The sequence below is a fragment of the Strix aluco genome, chromosome 2 (assembly GCF_031877795.1).
Source record: "Strix aluco isolate bStrAlu1 chromosome 2, bStrAlu1.hap1, whole genome shotgun sequence".
NCBI lineage: Eukaryota > Metazoa > Chordata > Aves > Strigiformes > Strigidae > Strix > Strix aluco.
The window spans coordinates 33434307-33460926 of NC_133932.1; positions in this window are offsets into that span (position 1 = coordinate 33434307).

Consider the following 26620-nt stretch of genomic DNA (forward strand, 5'->3'; position numbering starts at 1 on the left):
GTTTAGTGTGGTAACTCCATTATTTTGTCTCAAAAACTAGCCCTTTCCCCTTTCCAGTGAAAACACTACAGGATACTTACTGGTTTTATCTGAATAACCTGCCAGTGAAAATAACTTGTGACTTTTTAAATAAATAATTCTGTTTTAATCCTAAACTATGTAAGAAAGTAAAGCTTTCTGCTGACACAAAATTAAACTTAAGTCTTGTTTATGGCAGAAAGACTTTTCTCTTTGAATCTGGATATTATTGCAATAGAGTAGTTGTCTTCACAGATATAAAAGATACTTGTAAACCCCCATTGAACTCTGTGAATATAACATTACTTTGCCCTCATGTGAAATACCTGTAGAACAAAACAGAATGCATTACTTTAATCTGAAATGTCAAAAGAAATATTTTATTTCTCAAAAGTGGTCACTAGCTATATGCCATGGAAGTACTAGAGATAAGACTTAATTCATGCTTTGTCAACCAAGAGAAATTCTCATTGCAGGGGGAAAAGGTTCAAAATACCATTTTAGAGTACTTAGATGACAGTGGCAGCTGGCATTGCAAGAAATGAAGACAATGAACAACTTTTGCCATTTACCATATAATCTTAGTAAAATCTTGCATTCTGCAATTTATTCTGCACTTTCTTTATTGGAAGACCTTGGCCACTTATAATGTAGTTATTTATAATGAAATATGTTCAAATAGCGTTAAGCCCTTCTAACAATGCTTCCAAAATGGAATTGAATCTATATTGACGTTTAGTGAAATTAATAATAGTCTTGAAAAATATAAAATATTGGAAGACTATTGGACAAATTGGTGCAGATGTCAATAGTCATGCCTGTGCCACAGAGCATGTTACTCGCAAAAATGACCTTGCTGAAAGTCAAAAAACCAGCCTGGCTGAAAGTAGTACTCTACAGGAATAACGGTATCAGAATGGTCCCGCTGAGAAAGCAAGTAATGAGAGAGCAGCAGCCACAGTAACAGCTACATATTTATGGTAACTTAAGTCTCATAAAAGGTACCTGTCAACCTTGACTTTGGCTGAAGGGCCATAGCAGAAGAGAGGACAGAGATGGCTTCAGGTCACCAGCGTGCTCCTCAGGATGCCAGCTGTGCTCTGTAACACTTTCCTGCCACCACCACCTGGCTATTTATATACCTGCCATTTAACATCATGTTTGGCACGAAATGGCTGCAGCACACTGGTAAGATTGATGCCACACTTCAATTGCAAAAATAAAAGTTGTCCTAATCAAATCCCTTGGTATTTGACTCTTTTAATAAATATTGTCATATTTTGTATTCAGATTAATGAGAATTTAATTTACCATTGTGAAATCTTTGGCTGAGAATTATTTTTTTGACTGATACAGAGCAAAACAAAAAAAAAACCTCAACCGTGGATTTAAGGCAGAATTGTGGTTTTCACACTGAATAATTTGCGGCATTGACCTTAAAATGCCTAAACAAGGAAGTAGGTTCCCTCTGTAGTTGGTCAACAGAAACATGTTCTTCCAGGGGACAGTTCAAATCAGGAGCTTGTTTCAGGTGCTTTGAGATGCCCCTTTCTCACCACAGGAGGAGCCCAGGAGACGAGCTTAGTAATTAGGCACCTAAAGTTAGTCAACAAGCAGCCACAAAGCATTTAAGTTAAGCCCACCGATTTAAGTTAAGCCATTAATTTTACTTCAGCCCATCATCAAAATGACGTTCAGAAGGAAGAACAGCTGCACAATGCACAGCCACACACTCTTGGCCCAGTGGATCTTCATCAGCCTTATGCTCTGTTTTACATGAAAGATCCAGAGTTGCAAATTAAACTTACCTATTCCTTTTCAGCGTGCGTACATGATGTTCATCTGTCCTTGTGGGAGCCAGTGCTTGAGATAATATACATGCATTGTAATACCTCTGAACATGTTTATTTAAAGTCATCCACTGCAAGATGTTATGCTAATACCTCAGAGAATGACGTAAATTAGGATGAATTGACTAAGTCCTCAAATCTTATTGCCAGGAGCACCTTCTTCAGACAAGCATTAATAGAAAGTGTTATTTTGTTATTACTAAAATGTGTCAGTCACATTCAGAGCCCCATGTGTAGGCACCATACAGATATATGGTAAGAGACAGTACCTGTCCAAAATTGCTTACAGAGCAGGGCAAGACAGACATATCATGGCAGAAAGTACTATTATTTTAGTTTTACGTAGCAGAATATAAAGCATACAGGGATTAAGTATCTATGCCCAGCATCAAATTAGAAGGAACCCAACAGCAAAGCCAACATCCAACCCAAAAATCTCCTAAATTCACATTGGTGATTTAACTCTTTAGTGCTTGACTAGCTGGCATCATGTCAATAACACTTCTTAAACACTGCATAGACCTTTTTAATACGGGGAGGCAAATACCTCTGGCCTCAGCACTCTTCATTGTCATATCATATGTCCCTGTTCTCAAAACATATGATTTACAGTAATTGCCTTTTCAAAGTCCACCCTTAAAACAAATTTCAAAAGCATTTAAAGGTTTTCAGTTATAAGGTGATGAACAGCATTTCTCTGGAAAAAAGTGTAAATTGTTAGTAGCATCACTGTTATAACTTCCACACCTTTACTGTTAAGAAAGAAAGGAGATGTTTTCACAATGACTGAAAAATGTTAAATGCTGTGCTGAGGAATAAGTGTAGTAAGATGGGTCATTTAATTTTATCATGAGGATGCAAATGCACTAAGTGACTGAAGTACACAAAATTCTCATTATATGTCCTTCAGTTTTCTCCTCCTCTAAATTCTTGAACACAGTGGTTCTTACAGTGTAAGCAGAAAAATCAATGCAATATCCTATTCCTGCTGAACCATGTTATCATAATGATTTGGTGTATTTTACTCATTACAGTCATCCCAATTTGAAGTGTACAAGGGAAGGGAAGAGTGGTAGACAGGAGGAAAGGGTGGAAGGGAATAGTTGTTACAGATATTACCAGAATTTGTTTCCAGTCAATGACATACATTAAAACTGAACTTCAGTAGATTTGCATTCATTGAAATACATTTTATCTGCATGTTATAATTACTTGCTTTCATTTCAATTATGTCCTTTTGATGTATTAAAATGGCAGTTGTGCCCTGTGCAGTATTAGGCTTGTGACTTTGACTGAAATCCAAACAAGCCTGTAATGAAACTGGTTTTGTTGACTTCTTGTGGGCCTGTATGGTGATCAGTTAGATATGTCTTCTGGGATACATGACTGTGTACCCTCTAACTGAAAAATTTTGGGATGTGTGATTAAGTTGTGTTAACTGTTTGCTGATGCAGTCTCTCTTCCAAACGAAGAAGATATCATCAATATACCTAGATAGTATCAATATATAATCTTTAAATAGCTAGCTGGAAGAAATGAAAACCTTCTGCTTAATAGGCCAGTCAGACTTTGAACTATTCAGGAGTCTATAGCGAATGAAGTCACTTTCATTTAATAGTTAAATATTTTTTAGGGAAGTATCACAAGCCAATTTATGCAGTGGCTTGAGCATGTGAGAGAGAAAAGGCCCTTATCCATGTACGGCTCCCGATGTACCATGGGCACTTACAGCCTGCTGTTTTATTCATTCACTTCAAAGCAATTTGAGAAGAGAGTATATAGGCCAAGATAATATGTTGGTAGCTACAGGCAAGTGGTTTGGAAACTTGCACTGCAGAGAGAGAGGGTTAACCATCTGACCAGCATGGTACCACTGTCATTGGAAGAGAGCTCCCTCACACGTTGTACCTGTGCCATCCAACCTGCAGCATTCCTGGATGGCAAAAACAGGGCTGTGGAGATGAGAACTGAAGTCACAAGGGGAAAATTACAATGCTCCTCTACATTTTTTAAAAATTCATTCATAAAATATTCATTGTCCCTCTTCTCTCACCACCAGCCAGAACATACAAGAGGAAGGGGAAGGAACAGAGAGGCATTCCCTTTTTGCTGCAGTTGAACGGATTTAGCTTTTTGTTGTTAGAATGAATTGTGAGGATTTATAGCTCTCAGGGCTATTGAAGTTGCCCAGTCTTTAACAGCTCCCACAGCTTTCTCCCTCTTAATTGCTGTTCATATCCATCTTCTCCCCTCCTGCAAAGCCTCTAGTTTCTGTTTTATTTCATTGTTTTATTTTTAAGAGTTTGATAGCTTCTTCAACATTGTGATTCAAAGAGCTGTGAGAAACAGCTGTTTTTTGAGATTTCTCTCCTCCCCCATGCCAGTAAGGTGATCTGCCTTACAGGCAGCCTTCAAGGCAGACAGCTAGATCTGTAGGCAACATTCGGGTTCATGCATTCCTCTTTGGTCACCGAAAACCATTTTATCTCTGAGGCAGCAATGTGACATGACTCCACACAAGAGGTAATGGCCTCAAGTTGCACCAGGGAAGGTTTAGACTAGATATTAGGAAGCATTTCTTTCCAGGAGGGGTTGTTAGGTGTTGGAATGGGCTGCCCAGGGAGGTGGTGGAGTCCCCATCCCTGGAGGTGTTTAAGATTTGGGTTGACATAGCGCTGAGGGATATGGTGTAGTTGGGAACTGTCATTGTTAGGTTAATGGTTGGACTAGATGATCTTCAAGGTCTTTTCCAACCTAGACGATTCTGTGATTCTGTGATTTTTTCCTGAGATTGGACATAAGGCATATGTCAGCAGCAAGAAATGAGGCAGTCCTTGTGGGAGAACTCTTTTCAAAGCACTTGGCAAGTGTTAATCTGTTAAGACACATTGCAAAGAGTAGCAGTATTCCCCAAATAGGGATAATGCATCTGGTTGGATGAAGCCCTGATTGCAAATTATTATATAACTGAGATACGAACATGATTCTTGACCTGTTCATATCTTCCTGTGAATATTCCAAACTGAAAAGCCTTATTCATGACTATGGTCCTGAGCTGGGTGGTAAGGTACACAAGCCTAGGAATCTTGCTTCGGGGGGGGGACAGACAATATTTGTTTTGCTCTATTCAACTTCTTTTCCTCATATGCTGAGAGAGCATATCTGAGAGGAAGACTTAGCATGTATTCAATAAATAGCTTCCAAAATAAAGAGTAACTGGCTGTTTGTGATTGTCTTCTCCTGGGAGAATACGTTTGTCAGAGAGCTTGATTTTTATTAGTTTTCTTCAGAATAAAGTATTTCCTAAAGAGTTTATCTGTTTTGTAGCTTATGGGTCTAAAGGCTGGTCTCATAAATCACCTCAGAGCAAAGATAAAGCTTCTTTTGTCCTCGTAAAAGACTTTTCATGCTTAAGACTGTATATGGTTAGTTACCCTACTTGTATTCAGATGTCTTATTTCTGTGGCATCTGTAGCATCACTTGGCCATGTGGTGACAAAACTTTTCTCCCCTTTCTTTAGTTGTCTCAGAATTTCTTTCAGAGACCAGCAGAGGTGGAAGGAAAAGCAAAATAGGTTTTTTACAGAGTATGCAACTGCTCAGTGGCACCTGTGGCCTAGAAAGTCATGATAAGGCTGGCAGCATCTCTGTTAGATCTGTCTCTGTAAGGCAAACTTCCCTCAGTTTTGTGCAAAATCTAGAGAGAGAATGCTCATCCTAAATTTCCACATAACAGCTTCGGTAACTTCATACCAATTACCTGGCCTTTCATGAGTAGACATTGGCTCATTTTCTGTCAGAAAAATGTTCATCCTGCTCAGTTTTAGTGGATTGTTGCATTTAAGTAATCTTACTCTTAGAAAGGAAGGTCATGCTCCTAATGGACAGAGCTCATTCTGTGAAACAGTAAAGTTTAATTACTGGGCTATAAGTCCTGTACATTAAAACAGTGAGTTTCACCACTATTGATTTTAGTTTCTGCAGGCCAAGCAGTTTTTTATCCCTCCCTCAGACTCTTCATCCTTTGCTTAAAATATGCATTGGCTCATGCCAACGACAGAATCAGTGAAAGGACCGTGGAGATCCTATCCATCAGCTCTGCAGGAACTAGTTCTGTCCGAGCATCAATCTTCACACTTTCTGACTGGAGAATGATGCTGCCTGCTCTGAGAAATGACTCCAAGAAGAGTCTTTAATGTTTGATTCACTTTCCTCAGGAATGAGCACTGCCTTGGAAGAGAGGACAGGAGCCATGGGTGAATTCACAGGAAATAAACGTTACTGACAACACCTGGCTGAACTGAGTGGAGTTTTAAAGTGGGTGTGCTTTCTGACTGCACATAACCTTTTTTTCTTCTGAATTTCCACACTGTACTGTGCTGATATTTATTTAGACAGTGCTGTGGTTCCCATAGGGGAGTCCTAAGGTGACAAAGGAAGGTAAGAGGGATACTGGATACTCGAAATTAGAGGTGAAATATAAAGCAAAAAAGGTCTTTTGTGTGTGTGTGTAAGTCTTATTTGATAAATAAAGATCCTCTAGCCAGAATTATAAATCAGCTGAGGCTGGGGTTTGTTTATACTTTGGAAAGAAGGGAGAGAAGCTCTCTGCTCAAGGTGATGCTAGAGTAACCCGGAAGGTCCTGGAAGGTTGTGGCCAAGACTGTCACTTGAGATTTTCTTGGTCCTTCTGCTGGAGGGCAGAGAGGCCGATCCACCACTTCTCTGTGGCACACAGGCATGCAGAGCAATCCTGTTAGACATTTCCTTTCCATTCAGGAAAGTCATTGCCAGTTCTTCCCAATTTTTCACCATGTTCTCAAGAAAAGTGAACAAGATTAGAACACGTTGGGGAAAAAAAAAAAAAAAATTATTTTCAATTTTAAAAAATGTCTTTTAAATCTTCAACTTACCTTTACATGAGCTAAATACTAATGAAGGGCAGAAATTAACCTTGGACTTGGAGGTCCTCTCCCCTTCTTCACTAGGTGACTAGTTTTCTTTTTTTTGGTCTGGATTGCAGTCAATGCAGCAGCTATTAGACTTTAGTTAACGCCAGTTTTTGGCCTATATCTACTTTTTAAAAGCATGACTATTATTCTGGTTTCTGCAGCCCTGTAGGTGGGCATGGCCCTTTGTAGGCAAATAAAAAGACCATCTTCTTCTTTGCAGAGGTTAACATTTAAGTTTAAAGCTCCAAGTCTGTATTTTCAGACCAGTATTACACCATGCAGAGCAAAGAGGCAACCATGGACTCTCTTTCCTGCAGAGATATATTATATGCTTCAGTGATGTCCCTCTATTTCCCTGAACAGCTTGAGAAAAAAGTGACTTGTTCAAACTGTACTTGCAAATATCTCACAATTTAAAGTAAATCCTAGACATTCATGAGGAATAGTGGTTACATCACTCGTCTGTCCTACAAGATTAGTTATGTCTTAATGAGAGGCTATTTTTAAGGGGCAGCATGGCCACGGAAGGAGGTTTGAGAGATGCAAAAGAATGAATGGAAGGAAAACAGCTGCTCTGAATAATGGAACAGATGAAAACTGAAACATACAGCCATAATTAGTGGGATTACACTAAGGATGAATATTGCTTTGTTTTTCTACACTCATGTAAATTCATTATATGCTGTATGCATATAAAGCTAGCAATTAATTGGATACTTTATCATCAAGTATTGTTTGTAATACAAAGGTTGTATTTTAAAGAAAATAAATCTAAACTTGTTATTAGATGCTACAAAAATACTTTCACGTAATGCGTTCTCATTTTTAAAAGAAGAACAAGAAAGTGCACCACTGCACTTCTTAGGAAGATGTTAATGCAGGCAGCCTGCATGTATTTTTAAAGGGCCCTCAAAACATTCTGCGCACAAACTGTACCTCTGCCATTGCATTTCCATCGGGGACTGTGATTTGGATTGCTTATTCCTGATGCTTTAACACTACTCTTTGCTAACTAATATCATTAACTGTGAATCTCAGACTTTTTAATGGGCTTTAATGATCCTTATGGGAAAATTCCAGTTTTGATCTCTTTAGTAACTACCAATGCAAATATAAGTCCCTCTCAGTTAACAGCTTGTTATGCTTAAGAAGTAAAGAGCACCGGAAATTATTATGGCCCATATGTTACTAAAAGGGTTTTGATGTGGATTAGCGGCTTATGTAATGGGTGGGCCTAACCCACATTGGGCTTAATTTAGGGGGTTTTCTCCTTTTTTAAAAAAAAAGTCTTGTTTCCTAATGATAAGCTTGAGTACTAATTTAATTTACATTTTGCTGCTCTTAGGCACAATCAGCATACATTGGAATAAACATTTAAAGCCCCTTACAAAACAATTTGTTGCTTTTGCCATTATTCTTTTTACTTTTTGAGTAATGTTCTTGTTTTTCCTTGATGAAATAGCCTAGTTAGGTTTGATTTGGAATTACAGGAACTGCAAATTAAAACAATGAGTAATGGTTTGTAGTCTTCTTGGGGAAATGAAAAAGAACTTCAGGAAAGTTCAGCAATGATGGGAATTTTTCAAAGTCCTGGTCTAAACAAAGGCCAGAAGACAGCTTCAGACAGGCAAAGAAAATAAAATCAAAGTCTACAGTATAGAATAGTAAGAGTGAACAATTAGGTAGTGTAGTTAGTGGAAAAAAAAAAGAAAGGTTGAAATTGGTGATGAATTCTGAGTTTATCACTAAAAATCTTCAAAAATTGAAAGTACTGAAGTATATTTTTTATTTTTTGTGTTTCCCAGTAGACATTAACATCACTTCAGTGCTGCATTTTAGAAGATGTAGGCTGTATCTAGACACTCAAACACAGTTTTTTGGAGAAGGCATATGTTCGCTTGTGATGTGTCATGTTTTTGTTGCCAACTTGATGTACTCTGGGGCAGTTCTAAAATGCTGAGCTGCTTTAGAAACAGTTCCAAATTAAATCAGAGATACACATATATTCAGCTTCTCTGAAAGCCAATTTAAAAAAAAAAAAAAAAAAAGAAAAGACAAAAAGTCATCAGTCTTTTATTATCGGGTATTAGTCTCATTGCTAATTTGAAAAGAATCTAACAGATTCACAAGGCATTTCTTCCCTCCACAATAGACATGTGAATAGATGTCCATTATCTATTTATGCATGTACTAACTTGGGTCTTACTGTTGTTCTGACTAATTTACCAATGCAGAAAGTGGAGTTATTTTTTTGTAATTCCTGAATTTCTCCTGTCCAGGAATTTTTTTCAAAAAAATTGTCTTTACATGTATCACTGTCTCTTCCATTGACCTCAAGGCTACTTTAGGGAACAGGTTACCAGCCACAACTAGCAGGTTAGCAGCTGCATATCTGAATTCCTTTAGCATCTTCTTCTCACAGCTGAAGCCCTTTAGTGCCTCAGACTACTCACACAGTGGCCCTCATGGGAAGGCTGCAAAACTCTGAAAGCTTCTCTGGAATATGTAATGTTAGATGCCAAGAATTATTTGGTCTACTTCCCAAATACTGACACAATTCCAAAACATTTTTTTAAAAAATTTTTCACTGAACTGTTACTCATTCTTGCTTGAGATGTTTTGAAGGGGTTTTGCCCTCTGAAAACAATTTTTAAGGTTTATTCTCAGCCTGGAATACGGTGATGTCCTAAAATTGTCTTTAGGTTACCTGCAAACGTTTTACCCTTTTAGTGGTTCCCTTTAATGTCCTTTCAATAAAATTCTTTAATTGATTATAGTTCCACTTCTTAAGTTTAATGTTAATGTTGTGGATTTGTGTTTTGACTTTTCAGCCTACAATTTGAATACTTTATGGCTTCTTTTACTGAGAATAACTTCAGTGGCTGCATCTTGAAAGAGGTCACATGCTCTGTTCGAAACTAAATCAAGAATGGCTTTTCCTTTGTGAATTTTCTGACTAATTAATTGAAAAAGCAATCTTTTACAGTTTTTAAAATAATACTGTCTGCAACATGCCCTGTCACGATGGGTATTGAGTCTATCTGGAAAAGATGAAGTCTCCTATTACTATTGTAATTACCTGTGTTACCTGTGGCAGGCAGGCGTTCAGCCATCTCCAGGAAAGCAGGGCTCCATCACACATAACAGTTACTTGGGAAGACAAAACACTGTAACTCCCAATGTCCCACCCCCTTCCTTCTTCTTCCCCCAGCTTTACATGCTGAGCATGACACCATATGATATGGGATATCTCTTTGGTCAGTTGGGGTCAGCTGTCCCAGCTGTGCCCCCTCCCAGCTTCTTGTGCACCCCCAGCCTCCTCGATGGTGGGGTGGGGTGAGAAGCAGAAAAGGCCTTGGCTCTGTGCAAGCACTGTTCAGCAACAGCTAAAACACCCCTGTGTTATCAACACTGTTTCCAACACAACTCTAAAACATGGCCTCATACAAGCTAGTGTGGAAAAAATTAACCCCATCCTAGTCAAGACCGGTACACACAGAATATTTACGTTATTTGATTCCAACCACTGCTTAAACCATTATTTAACTCCCTGAAATAAAAACTGGCCTGATTATGTTCCTTTTACCAAGTTTCTGAGATATTAATTTACTCGTTATGTCAATTTTAAACCAGATATTCCAGTTTCTCTGTCCGTACTGTGTCTCAGAGATCTAACACTAGTACAAACAAGCACATATATTCAGTCTTATTATGCTTGTCAATTTTTATGTATGTGCTGAAATAGGGATTTACTTGTTAAGCTGCACTTTACCATTGCTTTACCGCATTTTATGTTTCACCCTATCCTTTATTTGAGGATACAGAGTTTTTTACTTTATCCCCGTGAAATACACCACCCTGTAGTACATGGTCTTTCATGTCTTGACTTTCTCCTAGTGTTTTTAAATTTAATTCTCTGTTACCAGGTTCAATTTTGGATTATACAGACCCTGTCCTCCCCACATAGTAATAAATCTCAACTGTCCTTCCCTGCACTGTGTTTTCAGTGAAGCACTGAATCTCTGCCTCTCCATCTGCTGCAGTGTGTAGGTCTGGTAAGCCTGAGCCTCGGTTCCTGCCTACGCATAGATTTCATCCCCACAACATACATCACAACGTTGTTGACATTTATCCTTATCGTTTTTGAAGAGATCATTTATGTGCTTCATGAGGTCTGCCACTTCTACACTTGACAGGGCAGAGCAGGTCTTCTTTTCGTCTAAGTGCCATTATAACAATCACAAGACTAGATATTTATATGTCAGATAATTGCAACCCTTCATGTTGTTGAACAAATGCTGAAAAGGTATATATGACAGCAGCAACCAGGAAAATGCAAAATAAAAGCAGCTTTATCAGACACACTCTCTCTCTTTCCATGTGTTTTACTATGCCTATATGGCTGCACACACAACTAACAGAGTTATCAGTTGTGAATGTGCTAGGAAATAATCTTGAAATCACTGCATGAAATGTACTGAAAAAGTCAATTTACTGCTCAGCTGTAGTCTTTAGGAACTATTTAAAAAGGCAGAGAGAAGAAAGTAGACAACATCATTGTGTCACTGCAAAAATAAGCAGCTCACCTGATGCCTTGAATATCACGTGCCACTCCTGTCCACCCCATCACCTCAGGAGTATGCAACAGGACTAGACAAGTTCAGATGAAGGGAAATGAGGTGGAGCAGAGAAGAACTTCTGAAGAAGGGGAGACTGAATGGAGCAGGACATTTCAGTTTCGAAAAGAGGGAGCAAAAGGACCAGAAATCATGAACGGCAGGGAGAAGGTAAATAAGCGATAATTATTCCCTACTTCTGTAAATACAAAAAGTAGCACTCACCAAAGGAAATCATCATGTGGCATGTTAAGACAAGCAAAAAGAAGCACTTTTTCACAAAAGACCCAAACTGTGGAGCTTATTCACAAGTTGTGACTAAGCAAATGCAGAGAGGAAGCAGCAGCTCCTCTCTGAGGAGCAAACACGAGGCTTCAATTACAACCTCTGGCTAGAGAAATCCCTAAAACACAGATTGCTGAAAATGAGGAGAGCATACTGCAGGATATATTGGTCTACACTTGCTATGATATTCTTTCCTTGAGTGTGTACTTCTGGTCAAATCAGAAAGAGAAGAAGGGGCAGGATGATTTTTGGCCTGATGCAGTACAGTTAGTCTTATAAGGTCCTTTAAAACTGTAGGTGTTCAGAATAATGCGTGTTGAAAATGAGGATTCAACTCTTGGCGTCTCTCTATTACACTGCTGGCCAAATGCACTTACTAGGGTTTTATTGTTTTTCTTTTACTGCTTTCTATACACTACACTATTATTCTATGAAAACACAAGTAGTAAACAAGCTTCTAACTGTTTGTACGGATTATAGCTTTTATGGCAAAATTATTTTCCATCTGGAAATGAGTTTTAATATTCTAGGTAGAAAAATATCCTGTGTGCAGATATTTCCCTTGTAGATGCCACTATTATAGACATAATTTTGCATGATTGAACCAAGTGATTTAAGATTATATCATACTTGCAATCAACTACCAAACGTAAGCCAGACATGTGGTCGAGACAAAGAGGAATATGATGTGTTCTACCTGCTTCTAACCATAAATAACAAAAAAAGCATAATATGAGACATGAAAGACTGTATAATATTTTGTGGACTTATTTGCAATAAATAAAGCAAAAGTGTGTTCTTGGAATGGTTCAGCATTGACCTGAAACTGAGTTTTATATACTCATGATTAATTTCTTGTTGCAATCACACAAACAATAGATCTACATCTGTTGTACATGCAAATGTGGAGGGAATTCTGAGAAGCTGCATACTAAGCACCAGTTATTCTGCACACTGAAAATATATTACAGAATACTGTATCTTTCAAGACTAAAGCAAGAAGGGATTCCTAGATTTAACAGGGAGGAATAATGATGCATTGTAGTTTGACAATAACAGGAAGGGGCCACTGAAGTTCAAGAGTTCAGGAGCATTTCAGCTTTGCAGAAAGGAGTTGGGGATCCTGGTGGCCACAAAGTCAAACATTAGCCAGCAAGGTGTTCTTGCGACAAAGGCGGCTAATGGTATCCTGGTCTGCATTAGACACAGTATTGTCAGCAGGTGGAGGGAGGTGATCCTTTCCCCTTATTCAGCACTGGTGAAGCCACACATGGAGTAGTGGGTACAGTTCTGGGCTCCCCAGTACAAAAGAGACTGGGGAGAGTCCAACAAAGGGCCACGAAGATGATGAACGAACTGGAGTACCTCACATATGAGGAAAGCCTGAGAGAGCCGGGACTATTTATCCTGGAGAAGAGAAGGCTCAGTGGAATCTTGCCAATGTACAGAAATACCTGAAGGGAGGGTGCAAAGAGGACGGAGTCAGGCTCTTTTCAGTGGTGCCCAGTGACAGGACCAGAGGCAATGAGCGCAAACTGAAACACAGGAGGTTCCCTCTGAGTGTTGGAAAACACTTTTTCACTATGAGGGTGACCAAGCACTGGCACAGGTTGCCCAGAGAGGTGGTGGAGTCTCCATTCTTGAGATATTCAAAAGTTGTCTGGACACAGACTGGGGCAAGTAGGTGGCCCTGCTTGAGCAGGGTGTTTGATGACCTCCAGAGTTCCCTTCCAACCTCAAGCAGTCTGTGATTCTGTGATTCATTGCATCCTCAAGGTTGAGCTAGAATAAGGTTGAAGTACACTAGAATGACTTGTGTAGCTAGATTAGAAGGGCAGCATGAAAACATGATGTGGCTTCATGAAGTTTGGAATTAAAAACAAAACCATGGGTCATGAACAGAAAAGCAGAGACTCAAGGAGACCCCTTGAGGCTTTCAGAGCAAAGGATTACAAAATGAAGTTGTTATTAGTTAAGAAATTAAAAGCAAAAATTTAATGTAAACAGTAAAAATCCAGTTGGGAATAGTCTTAGAGCAGGAAGTAGTGGGCATATGAAAGACCCTTCAGGAGGTATCACTACATCTCTTTCTAGTGACCTCACAATTACACCTGGGAGTAAGAGAGTGCTTTGGTCTTTATGCTCATTCACTTGTTGGCATCATTTCACTTTCCATCTCCCTTCCTGCTCTGCTTAGGGAGTCCAAAATCACTATGGCAGCAACTCATTATTTTGGAGGCTTTGATCATGGATTAGTTATGCTAGCAGTTGCTTATATCAGCTATGGCTGCTAGGTTTGCATGTTATGTGATCATATATGATGGCAAAGTCTTTGGACATTGATTGAAGGAACAAATGCTCCTATCAGAAAAAATGTCTATACTTTGCTGGTAAATTATCACAACTCCATCAACCTCAAGGTAGTATAGCAGTTTTCCCCAGCTGTGGGTCTCCCACTGCCAATCTTGGACACAATGTGAGAGTGACAATTTCTAGTCATTACCAGTGTGGAGGAGCTACTTGGAGCTGGAGCAGCCTACTAGGTCTCCCCAGCAATGCAAATGTCATCAGCCAATTCTAGATGCTATTTGCTTCTCTGTATGAGCAGCACACCTTAGCACCTATTGTGCATGCCTCAGAGCCCATTGGTAATTCTGGAGTTCTGTCATTCATGAGCATTTAGAACACAAACACACCTAAATATCTCAGGGATGAAGAGATATCCTGCCACCTATTCAAGACATATTTTTTCTATGTATCTGCACCTAGTTAAAAGCATACTTTAGAAAGTTAGTGAAATAGAACAAACATGATACAGCCAAAGGAAATACTTCATCAAAAAATCCTAAGGTAGTTTTAAAATGAAAACTAGTTTTACAGCCATCTTTAGAGAAATGTGAGAAGATGAAGAGATTTGAATATAATGCTTTTGAAAAGGGGGAAATATTAAAGATTTCTTTATTTTGCTCTTTTCAGAAATCAAATTCTTTGAAAAATCACAGCTGTACTCAAGCTAGCAAGAACACACTGAGCAGTACCTTCCCCTGACAGGAGTCAATATTCCCTTTGAATTCAAGACCAACTGGGACTTTAGCTGTGTTGCTGACATTAATTTTTAATGGATACTCAAAACTGCCTCACTAAGCCACTTCAGTGAGTTTATCCAGCCACACAAACACTTCACTAATGCAAGACCCCAAGGTGCTAAACAAGGTTGTAGTCTCCTTAGTTCTAGTAAATCTGGTTAGTAAAACATTTTTAGCCACCTGTGAGCTGAGAAGGGCTTGCAAGTTGTTTAGATTCACAGCTACAGTAAGCTTGCTGGTACTAATGCTGCTCTTCTGACTGTCATTCATCTCCTCTGCTAGGTCCTTTATAGTTTATAAAATATTCCATCTAAACATTTTGTACATGGTAAAGGAAAGAAAAGGAGCTTTAATCTTACAATGTATTTAGAAAATATATACAGCTTTGTTTTCTCAGCTGTTACCTGTATCAGAGTATGGAAATGAGAAAATTTGGCTGTAAAACATTCATTGAGCTGCTTTTCCATTATACTAGGTCCCAACTGGAGCTATTCATTTTGCCTGGGAAGGTACTACTGAAAAAATGGGAAAATGAAATGAGCAACAGTTAAAAATGAAGGAGCTACACAAGCAGAGGAGACAATGCCTCTGAACAGCTGAAGAGGCAGAAACCTCACCTGAGATGTTGGTAACCAGCAGGATGAGGCTAGGAGAACCTATTGAAATAGTCATAAAATGCTAGAGTGGTGATCCTCATTGGGATATACCTACTGTTAGACAGTCCTGGTCACAAACATACTTTGGAGAAACCTCAGAATTACTCTACTGCTACACTTGTGCCCAACTTCAGTGAGCAGTTGCATCTCCAAGCACATCCTTAGGGCTCACTTTGCCTGAGGGGAAGCCATTGACTCAAATCAGTTTTTGCTGAAAAGCATGTTAATTAATAAATTCACCATAGCACGAGCAGTGAAGGACTGCAAATATGACAGCACCTTGTTTTTGGGAGGCAGTGTGGAGGGGCCGTGTGTGCTAGCTCCCTCCCCGCTGACCAGATGGTGGTCTCTGATGGGCAGCGTGTACATTTGCAAGCCAAAGTCTGCACTGCAGCTGCCACAACAATTTGCTTCTTGTCAATAAAGCAGCAGAGCCACTAGGGCTCTGCACCACTCACTAGTAATGAAACTCAAATTAATTCCAATATTAGTTCCCAGTTCACTAAAGTAAAAAAGACAACCTGAAAACAATAACCCTGGGAAGAATAAACAAACCGACTGAGAGATCCCAGACGGCAGTAGGCAGAGCTTTGTTTCTGCTGACTTTTTTATGAACTAAACTACCTTCTATTTGGGGTTTCATTAAATACGAACCCCTAAAGCTTGTTTCTTCATAGTCTGAAATTCCCAGATGATGAAGCAGCTGACAAATTCCTTGGCAGTCTTGTGTGAACACATATTTTGTGTTTTTTCCATTCAGATGTCATTTGGTACCTTCCTTGACTTGGTTGAATGCCTCGTGACAAATGTAATTATTCCTTTCACATGGGTGCAGCTAGGTCTGGGTCTTGTGTGTAGTTTAATGATACATTCATTAGCATGAAAATCTCACTACCATAAGTCTTGACTCAGGCAAAACAATTTATTGTTTTGAGTAGGAGGTCTCCCTGAGACTAAAAGGCGCTTCCAGGAGTTAGACCCATCAGACAAAACTCTTGCCCTGTTGAAGTTGGTGAGAATCATATTGTTAAATGTCTATGGGTAGAGTTTTAATGGCAGAGTTTTGTGCTGTGAGCTACCTTGTGGTGGGCTCTCAGCTTGACTGCACACAGTGGCAATGCACTGATTTACACCAGCTGAGAGCCCGGCTGCTCCATTTCACACTCGAAAAACAATCTGTGACTGCTCAGTAATGCATGTAAGCATGTACTTAAAGTTAAGCATGTGGTTAAATGTTTGCTGAAGTGGGCCTCAAAGCACAAAAGATGGGTATAGTTTCCTCCTCTAACTATGCTTTTTAAAATAATTTCATCCACTATTTGCATGCTTTTAGGGAAATGATGCTGTGAAGAGCTCTGATTACCTGCTGTCAGTGAGCTGCATGACTTTTTCTAGCATAAAAACAAAAGTGAAAAGTATGTTAAATTCTGCTTCACTGAAAGTAATTATTTTAATGCATTGTCTAAGTGCTCATATAAAAGCTGCAATTAATAAAAACACATTGACTCAACTATTCGCATGCACAGCGTTCAAATTCCTTAAGGCTATCAGGTAGTAAAGTCTGTGTTCTGAAAGAGATTTCAACTTTCATATTAATAACCTGACTATTTCTAACAGGTATGGCCCTTTGTTTGCAATTAGTGTTACAAATTTTGCTAATGTTTTTGTGGCAGAGTGCTGAATGATGTGTTTTCCCCAGAGTGCCATCCTGTAACTTGTGTCAAGCACAACTGTTTGCTTTTTTAGTCTCAACCTAAAGAACCTAATGATGGGTTTTAGTCATTTATATAGTGGAAGTTGTGGGCAAATGTGAAAACAGTGCGTTCAACATTTTGAATTCACTTTGATCATTGGTGAAAGACTGTTACTTGCTTTTTACTAACATGCCTGAAAGAAGTCTTCTGCTGTTGCTCTGGCTTGTTTAACTTTGTAGCTACTTCTAAAAAGTGATTGGTTTATTTCTTTCAGCCTCCTGAAAGCCACAGCCTAACTCTTCCAATATGCTTTTCAGAGATTCTGTACTTGAATGTCTGGCAATTTGAATTTGGATTTTGGGGGGTTTGTTTGGCTGTTTGTTTCAGGAGGAGAAATGCAGACATACCAGATGCTGAAAAAAGCCCCGAAGAGTTACAACCAAGATCTCAAGGACTGCAGATTACTTTATAAACCCCTCAAATCTCCATTCACCTGCAGTCTCCACAACCACTTACCTAAGGCAGCATTCCTACTGTCATCCTTCTTCTATTGCTTCAAATGTTGTAGTATGTCATTTAAAAATTAAAAATGTCTCTATCCCTCACCAAACATCCTGGATTAAGTTAGAAATTAAATATGGAACACGTTAGCCTGACAGTATTAGACAAATTGATGAACTTTGAACCCAGTGTTTGCTCTCTTCTAGCTCACATTATTTAGGAAATACAACAATACACAATATCATTTATAAAAAGAGAGCTCTTCTGTGCTAGTTGTCAAATATCCATGTGCAGGCGAACACAGGTCTTGTGCCAAAGAAGAGATCATCGTAATCATTTTCAGTTCTGTATTTTCACCACTGACCTGTGACTAGACATAGCTGCACTTACTCCACATCACAGTGCCATCACCAGCTGTGCAAAAAAATCTTCCAATACTTTTAAAAGCAGGAAATAGGCACCTGTCCTTTCCTTCTTTTCTCTCTAAGTCTATTTTGACTATTAAGCCTACAATGGAACAAATCACTGATGCTGATTAGAGAAATCTCCCCCTTCGAGGAGGAAAAATGCCTCTGTAGGCAAAGCAGTAAGAAGAAAATGCACTTTGGCAATTGAAAGAATAGACTGGCTTTGCAACCATTCAATTTCTCAGCAAGCACAGTAGACAGTTTAAAGTTACTCTTCCATCGATGCTTGCTGTTGAATGCAATGTGCTTCCATAGCAAACAGAAGAAGGAAAAAAATTAGTCATCAGAGACCAGGGCTGTGTAAGAAGAAAGGAACATTGCAACCTGAAATAGAAATAATGTCTGGATCACATTTTTACTTTGTGTTTAAAGGATATTTCCCTGTGTAGTGTATTACAAGAAAAGCAGTACTAAGTGCCTTTCTGTTTCCCTAGAAGACTGTCCACTTATTTTAGGGCTGTGATGGATAAAGCTATGAAATACACAGTCTATATCTGTGAGCAGACTGATATGTACATGCAGGCAACATTATTTCAGATTGCAGACTTAAACTTTAAGGGATAGCCTCAGGCCCTGCCTTAGGAATGCCTTTGTAGTATCTTTGATACAACAAATGTAGTCATACATGCACTGAGACAGAAAAATAAAAAGACCAGGAGGAGAGTAAAAAAAACCCTAATCAGTGTTCAAGTGATAGAATGATTTAAAATGAGACATCAGCCCAAATTTCTTTGCGGCAGGAGTTGCGCTGGTGAAGAGATTATGCAGTGCAAAACAGGATTGTCCCTCCATGCATGCATGAGCAGCTTGCCAAACCTCTCATGTTCCTGAGGGAGTATGCTTACAGTTCCTTGAGTCAGATAGGTCTGTTATGAAGATCCACCAAAAAGAAAAAGTGGCTTCCTTCAACAGAATTTCCCAAAACATGTTGCTGATGGCAATATCTTTGACCATGGCAGAAGCATGGTCTCCTCTGAACAGATGTTTGCTTGTCTCAGGTCTGAGGAGCCTAAGCACTAGTTGTCTGAAATGTATTTGCCTTTAGCTGTTGTATCCTGAATTTATGATTGCATAAGGAATTTGCAGGACTCGTTACCACAATAAATACAAAAAGTGTCAAAATAATGTATTTCATTTGTAGAAGTTTAAAATGAGAAAAGTTTGAATTACAGGCAGAGAATGTTTGATCTCCTTCCAATATTTTTGCACATAAATATGAAGGTTGACAAAGGGAGCCTGTTTTTCCATGGAGACTACAACAACTCTCGATTTAGTAAACCACAAAATTCAATATATTTAAGCAAACAATTTCTTAATTCATCATAGCATTTTAATGACTCAGTGTTTACTTTGATTTAAAGTTGTTTTTTAAACAATCTCAATTCCTTTTTACTCAGGTAGAATAGATAATTCTCTCTGGCACAAAGCATGAGGTGCTAAATAGATCTAAAAAGATCATATGACCTTAAAAAAAAACCACTCCAGAAGATTCATTTCACTGGTCTTGTACCCAGTAATAGGATTCAAGAGTCTCATGCAAGCTATCAATGCATCAAGGGCAAAAGCAGCCTGATCCTGACAGGTCCCAAGCACTCTCAGAAGGGAGCCATTGCTGTTTCCCATGTTCATGCCCAGGAGGTGTCTGATAGCTCAGGGGCTCTGACCAAAAACCAAGGTTAGCAAGGGGTGAGCTCTGGAAATAGATGTGAGACAACTTCAGATCAGTAATTTCAGTACTATTCCCTATACATGAGCAGGCCCCATGGAAGAGCTTGTCACAGGAGGCAACCTTGCATGTTCCTGACCAGTCCAATGCAAAACCGCAAAACAATCAATTTCCTTGTTGAAAGTGGCTAACACAATCGATTCCCTTTCGGCAGCCATGAATGTCATTTAGGCAGCTCAGATTTCTTTTTCAAGCACTGTTTACCCTGAGTATAGCCAAACTTCTCTAGATTTTTCCATCATTTTTATTTAGAGAAAGTGAAAAAAATCACTGTCTTCTGGTTTTTATGTTGCTTTTAGAGCCTTTATTTCAGCTGTTATAAGAGAAAATAACAGAGTTCTGGGGCTATGCTTTGGATGATGCATCTTTTCTTTTCCCCTGATCCTTTCTGCCATACCAGTGTTATATAATAGATATTATTAAGTACATAAAAACCAAAACCGTGGAAATTCATGAAGGAAGAGAGAAGTGGGCACCTGTATCTTGTTGACTCTGGTCAGCTAGAAGTTCCTGAAAACAAAAATCTTCCATTAACCCATAAAAGAAATGTGATATGGAAGGTACTGTAATCAAAATCTGTTGCCTATTAGGACCCATATCATCAAACATGGCCTCTAAACAGGGTACCTCAGTTTTGTTTTTCCAGTCTCATGACAGTAGGTGACTTTCAGAGGTTAAAAATCTACAGAATTCACTGGAGCTTTGTGAGCTCCATGCCCCAGAATATCTGGCTTTTCATACCTGAAAACATACAGAAAAGAGGGAAATGCAAAATTTCTGTTTGTCCCACTAGGTGTAATATCCCCTCACTAAGATTTCCAGCAATAGGACCAGCTGTACATTTTGCTGTATAAGTAAAGTAATCACCATTATGGTGAAAAGGGCTACTTGCTCAGTCATAATCATATGACTTCTTTTCTAAAATAACAGATAAGCACTGATTTGTCAGACATTATATTTGTAACTGCATCTCAGACTTTTAAACAGAAAATATCAGCTATGGTCTGGCTTGGATAAGAAAATTACCAGAGTTCAATTCTGAGAGAGATCTAGGTCCACTGTAGTTATTCCGTTAGTGGAAATCAAGTAATATCATACAGTTATTGCATCTCACCAGAATCCCCAAAATGTGTACACCACTTTGTTGCTTGAAACTCTACAGTTGCCTTAAAATGTTATCAATATGCATCAAAATTGAAACTCAGGCACTTCAGTGTCCAGAAGCCCTCAATACTTCCTGTATAAATCTATTTAAAATATGACCTTAGTAAATTAGGTTAAATGCTCTAAATTTGAATCCTGAAATCAGCCCAAGATACCATGTTTGAATGTCTCCTAACTTCTTTAGGATGTGAATGGATTCTTTTCAGACCTGTATCTCCATTTTATTGAGTCCGCTTTAGACTATATCCTTATTTCTTGAGTCAAAGTTTTGTCCTAGCACAGGAAACTGTAGATATTTAATTAACAACTGGAAAAATTGAATTAATCTGGTTTAGTAGTTGATAAGGATCTCCAGTCTATTTTCAGATTCTTTTACTTTCCTAATTCTTTTGCAAGTGTGACATACTAATACAAAAAAATGCAGCCTTTTTTTTTCCAAAACTCTGAATTAGCCTATGATAATTTTTTTACAGTTGCATCTGTGTTCTTTCTAAAATCCCCCATTATCATTTTACTCATGTATCTGTATAGCATTCCTTAGCCAAACAAGGGAGCAATTGCATAAAAAAGAAGCAAAAGGTTGGACAGTGTTCCACTCCATTTCAAGTAAGTTAAGCCTCTGATATGCTGTAATCAGAGGTGAAAAACATGATAGGATATTACTTTTTCTCAAAGCTGCTTTAGGCTGATCAGTCTTCAGGTAGCCTACTTTGGTCTTTAAAATTTTGTATCTGTGGTTTAGATTCCTACAGGTGGCATTTAAAACAAATATCTTCATGAAACAATCTGCATGACTGTCAGATTATTCACAAATGTATGCATTCTGCAAGCATTGCATGCCTGAGCCTCTGGTTCAGACCCCTCATTGAAGAGACCTGGGCCGTGCTGATAGAAACAGGTTATCATGTTCCGGCATTGTTGCAAGCTCAGTTGACCTCTGGGCAGAACACTGGAAATGTGGAAAGAAGGGCTCAGTCCTTCAGTGACAAAAGTCCTCTTTGTTTAAATGAGGATGAAGTTTCTAGTGTCACAACTATAGACCCTAGGGCAGTTATAGACGCAGCAGCAAGTTTGGCCTATTCAAATAGCAGCCAGAATAAAAAGTTGTCCCATGGTGATCCGTACAGAAACAAGTCACCTGTGCTTACGTCTGTTGTCTGTGCTGTCTAGTAATTTTGGAGCTGCAGATCGCTATCACCGAGGGGAGCAGGAACAGTTGGGGCTGTTAGTACCAGCCATCGGATGTCAGTGTTGAGCTGCGCGAATCCAGTAAAATGGGGAGCTCACCAACAGGCAGCCAAATGCTTGAGTCTTAAAGGTCTTTCAGTTCATTAGTTACAGGTAGCTTGTCACTAAGCTCAGCCTGGGAGGCAAAGCAATTTGTCAGCGTGTGCATTTGCACATATGTGTGTATTTGTTTGGATTTTGATGACATAGGGAATGTCAACCCCATAGACTCATCATACATCAGGCCTTTGGATCAAGACAGCACCCAGTTCTTCATGGTAATATTTGTGATTTCTTTCTGACAGGTGGGACTAGTTTGGTATTGCTAATCCTGAAGATACCAAGAGTTTTCAGTTTAAAATTAGCAATATTTTCCCATTAATAAGCAGGCATTTACTTTTCCACACAAACAAGATTGCAGAACTGTATCATATTTATGCATATGCAAGAAGAAAATAGAATGAATCAAGCAATAGAAACATTTTTATTTCCTGTGTTGTGTTTTTTCTTGTGTCTAGTAGTTGCTTTCAAGGACATAGCTAACACCAAAAAAATCTAAATAGATAATATGAAAGTGGGGAAATTTGCAAAATTATTAGATGTCACTTAAAATAAGCGGGTGAACAGGTCAGCAAATCCAGAAGCTAACATGGGCCAAAATTGATGCATAATCTGCATATGGATTTATACTGGTCTTTCTTTAAGTAATGGCATGTCACTGAGAAGAAATGTGATTTTTCCTAATGGCTCCCTCAGAAAAGATATATTTGTCAAATGCGATCCGCAACATTTAACAAAAAAATGAAAACCATGTCCTTCTTTTGAAAATATTAGGTCTTCAGCAAGCCTGTGAGGCTTGTATGGGATACATAGGTAATATATCACTGAATCCTGAAATGCAGCCATGTCTGAAGCTTCCTACTGGCCAACAAGGGCAGTCAGGGCAAGGTGTGCATAAGGATGTCCATTTAGAAATTAAAGGACACTTAAGGGAAATGAAAGGATAACCTTATAAGCTTGTAGACTACCAATTTTAGAGAAATAAATAATAAAGTGTTAATAGTCACATTTTTAGCTTTTTGTCCTGTTCGAAGGATGTAAAATTTCCTTTGTGACTTAAACCACTCAATTTGTTGTGCTTTTACCAAGTGTGTGACAACAGAAAACTTGGTGATGACACTACCGGCTCTGTTGCAATAGCACCCAGTGCTCCCAGATCATGCTCAGGTTGCCCATTTGCTGTGTGCTGTAAAGGTACAAAACAGTAAAAATCATTCCATAAAGCTTTGTTTTAAATTGAGGGAAAATTTTTTTAATTAAAGGGATTATGAAGTGCTCACTGAAAAATTTGTTCACTTTGTTCACTTCTAAAATAATCCAGCAGCATTTGTTTTCCTGGCATCTTCACAGCCAGTACTTATAGCACATGCTTTTAGCACATGCTCATTTTATGTCTCCTCCTTGCCACATCCTGAAGTTGACCTTGACTCATTCCTCCTCTGAAGGAATCGGGGCAGCCCAAAGAGTCAAGCAAGCAGGGAGGGAAGGTTGGTGGGTAACAGGCAGCTCTGGAGGGGAGCTGACAGCTATGCAGAAGCGAAGATATCTTTTTTTAGATTTTACCCCCTTTTTATTAAAAAGAAATGTGAGAGGCTTGTAGAAATTTAAATAAATAAATACAATCATGCATACATACTGTTTATCCACCAGGAAAACCAAATGGAGCTCTTGAAGGGAAAATAAAACCTTCCACCTCCCTGTGTAAAGGCAACTACACCAAGCAGCATAGCAGCTCATCCTTCAGTACCAACTCAGATGGGAAGCACATCACTCTCTGATGAGAGCGTTTGGGAAAGGAACACCAGCCACAAGTGCGGCAGCAGTTAATTATTCTACTGCTATACAATTGCCATTGTCATACAATTCAGAGCACTTGCTTTCCATAAGCCTCAGTGAGAAGGGCCACTTGTGGCCCACAAGTTAGTGAATTGAACTGGAGCAGCAGCATGAGTCCTGGCTCTACACTACCGTGTTATGAAGAAGGTTTCAGTCCCAAATTCACTGTGTGTTGCAAGGGTACAGCAATACTTCCCACGGGAGTTACAACAGTTACGTGCTTGCTAGCCATTGACCAATAAGCAGCAATTGTCTGTTTATGGCCTTAGCCTGTCCCACTTGTGGTAAAATGTGTCAACTTGAAGCTGTTGCATGCAGGCTTTATAATTTGTGCTAGGTCCATATCTGGACCGTGTACAGGGACAGCTGCAGCAATTCGGCTAACTGGGAATACTGTTTGGAAGTAGACTGTACTCATAACTCAACAGAAATGTGTGTGCCAGGACAGGTGACAAATTTAGTGAAGGGAGACTAGTCCAACAGTCATCTTAATACTGCTAGTAAGTGTAGGTGCAATAGAAGCAATTATTTTTCTGCCTTTTTTAACCATGTTTTTAGCCTAACTAGCTAAGTTGTAAGGAAAATAAAATAAGAAAGGTAGGCAGGTAGGGAAAATAAGGGAGAAAAAATTTCAGGTTAGGAAGCTTTCCCTTTGCTGCCAGGTTTTCGGTGTTGCTTTTTTTTTCCATTTTCCTTGGATTATGTGAAAGGTGCAGCATAATTAACAAGGAGATCAAAGGGAATGACAGTATGTGGGTTAGCACTGGACTGTCCAAGGGTTGGAGGCACATCCTGTAAGATTTTGAGGGTCCCCTTTAGGACTCAACTACAAACCATTAGATGCAAGTGCTGGTACAACAGAAGTAGGACCTTCCTTGCCAATGCAGTTAGGGCCACTGCACTGCCTAGCAGAAGAAGTTAAAGGGGGTTAGCTGTGGTTCAGCCAGAGTCCTCCTCAGTTGCTGAGAACTCTTATGGTACCACTGGCAAGAGACAGCCATGTCAATGTGATTTTGCCTGCTAAAAAACCTGAGCAAATCTGTCTTATCTCTTGTGTTGTTTGGCGTACCATGTACTCCCAGAAATGCAACGAGGGCTCTGGAACTATTTGCAGTAGAAGACTTAAGGCCCACTTTCTGACCTAATTAAAATTACAGTTATTTATCAAAAAATGGAAAATCTAAACAAAGAAAGGCTGAGATCTACTCCAGGATTGCCCCATCTGAGTGATTAGATCTCTCTCTTAGAAATGGGAAACACAACCTCCTGCCAACAAGGAGGCAGACAGGCTATTTGACCTGTGACTCTGAAAAATAGGATTTTAATGATTCTATGTGGCCCTCCTATCATCTACTGTGTCTGAGCAGAGCTCAGCTAAAGGCAGGCATTGCACTGTGCACCAACAGGTCATATGAACCAGCTTTTGCTGTAAGGCTTTCTAAGACAACTTCCTAAATGAGTGCCTAATTGAGATTGTGTAGTTGTGAGTTGTTCTTACAGGACTGGCTCTTTGATTCTTAAAATGGGCAGACACCTTCATTTCTAAGCTGTCCTGTTTGCCTCAGGTAGCTGCTGCTTTTTCTGTTTTTCATGAAATGTAGAGAATACTTGTGTTCATTTGTATGTAATATCAGACACGGTTTCCTTCAGCTGTCCAAGGAGGCTTGCAGACTAGAGCTGAATGACTCAACACCCATTTTAGATACCAGCATGCTGACAATTTCAGGTATTTATCCTATCCTCATTACACCAGTACTTGAGCACCTCATATTCTTCAGTGCCTTTACCCTCTTAGTATCAACATCCCACTTCTAAAATCAAAATCAAGGCCGTCCTCTTGCCCTTGAAGCTAGGGGTTTGAACCCTTTTGTGGATGTAGACACTAGCGACTTGCCTAACATCATCCAGGAGTTCAGCAGCAGAACAGTGGCTCTGAATCTTCTGCCATGTCCAAAACAGCTGTCCTCAAGGGTGCCTGCTGTTCCCCATGCAGGACAGACCTCTGCTGCAGGGTTTGAATGGCTGCAGTTTCCATCAGCTTCAGCAGGATTCAGGACCACTCCTCACCTTTGAAAATCACGTGTAGATTTTTTGTGCTCTGCCTATACTGGAAAATGGGGATATCTATGTGCTTGTATGTTAACAGTCTGCACACAAACCATACTCTCGTATTGCTGAGTGCATGCAGAGACTTGCAAACAGATTAATAAAATTTATTGTAACCATGTGACTTCTCAGCTTTTGATGAGTTGGAATTTGCTGTAGTGAATCTGCTGTGGAGCTGCGACAGCTGGTTAACAGTAAGGGCTTTACTGCTTGAGGAAGGTTGAAATCAAAATATTAAATAGTCATAACCTCCTGCAGTCATACACTTCTGAAAGAGTTCTGACAGTAACATATCATCCTTTTCTTCCCTGATTTGCATCCTGAACAGTCTGGGTTATTCCCTGGGATAGAGCAACGTGCTTTGCTTTGCTTTCTA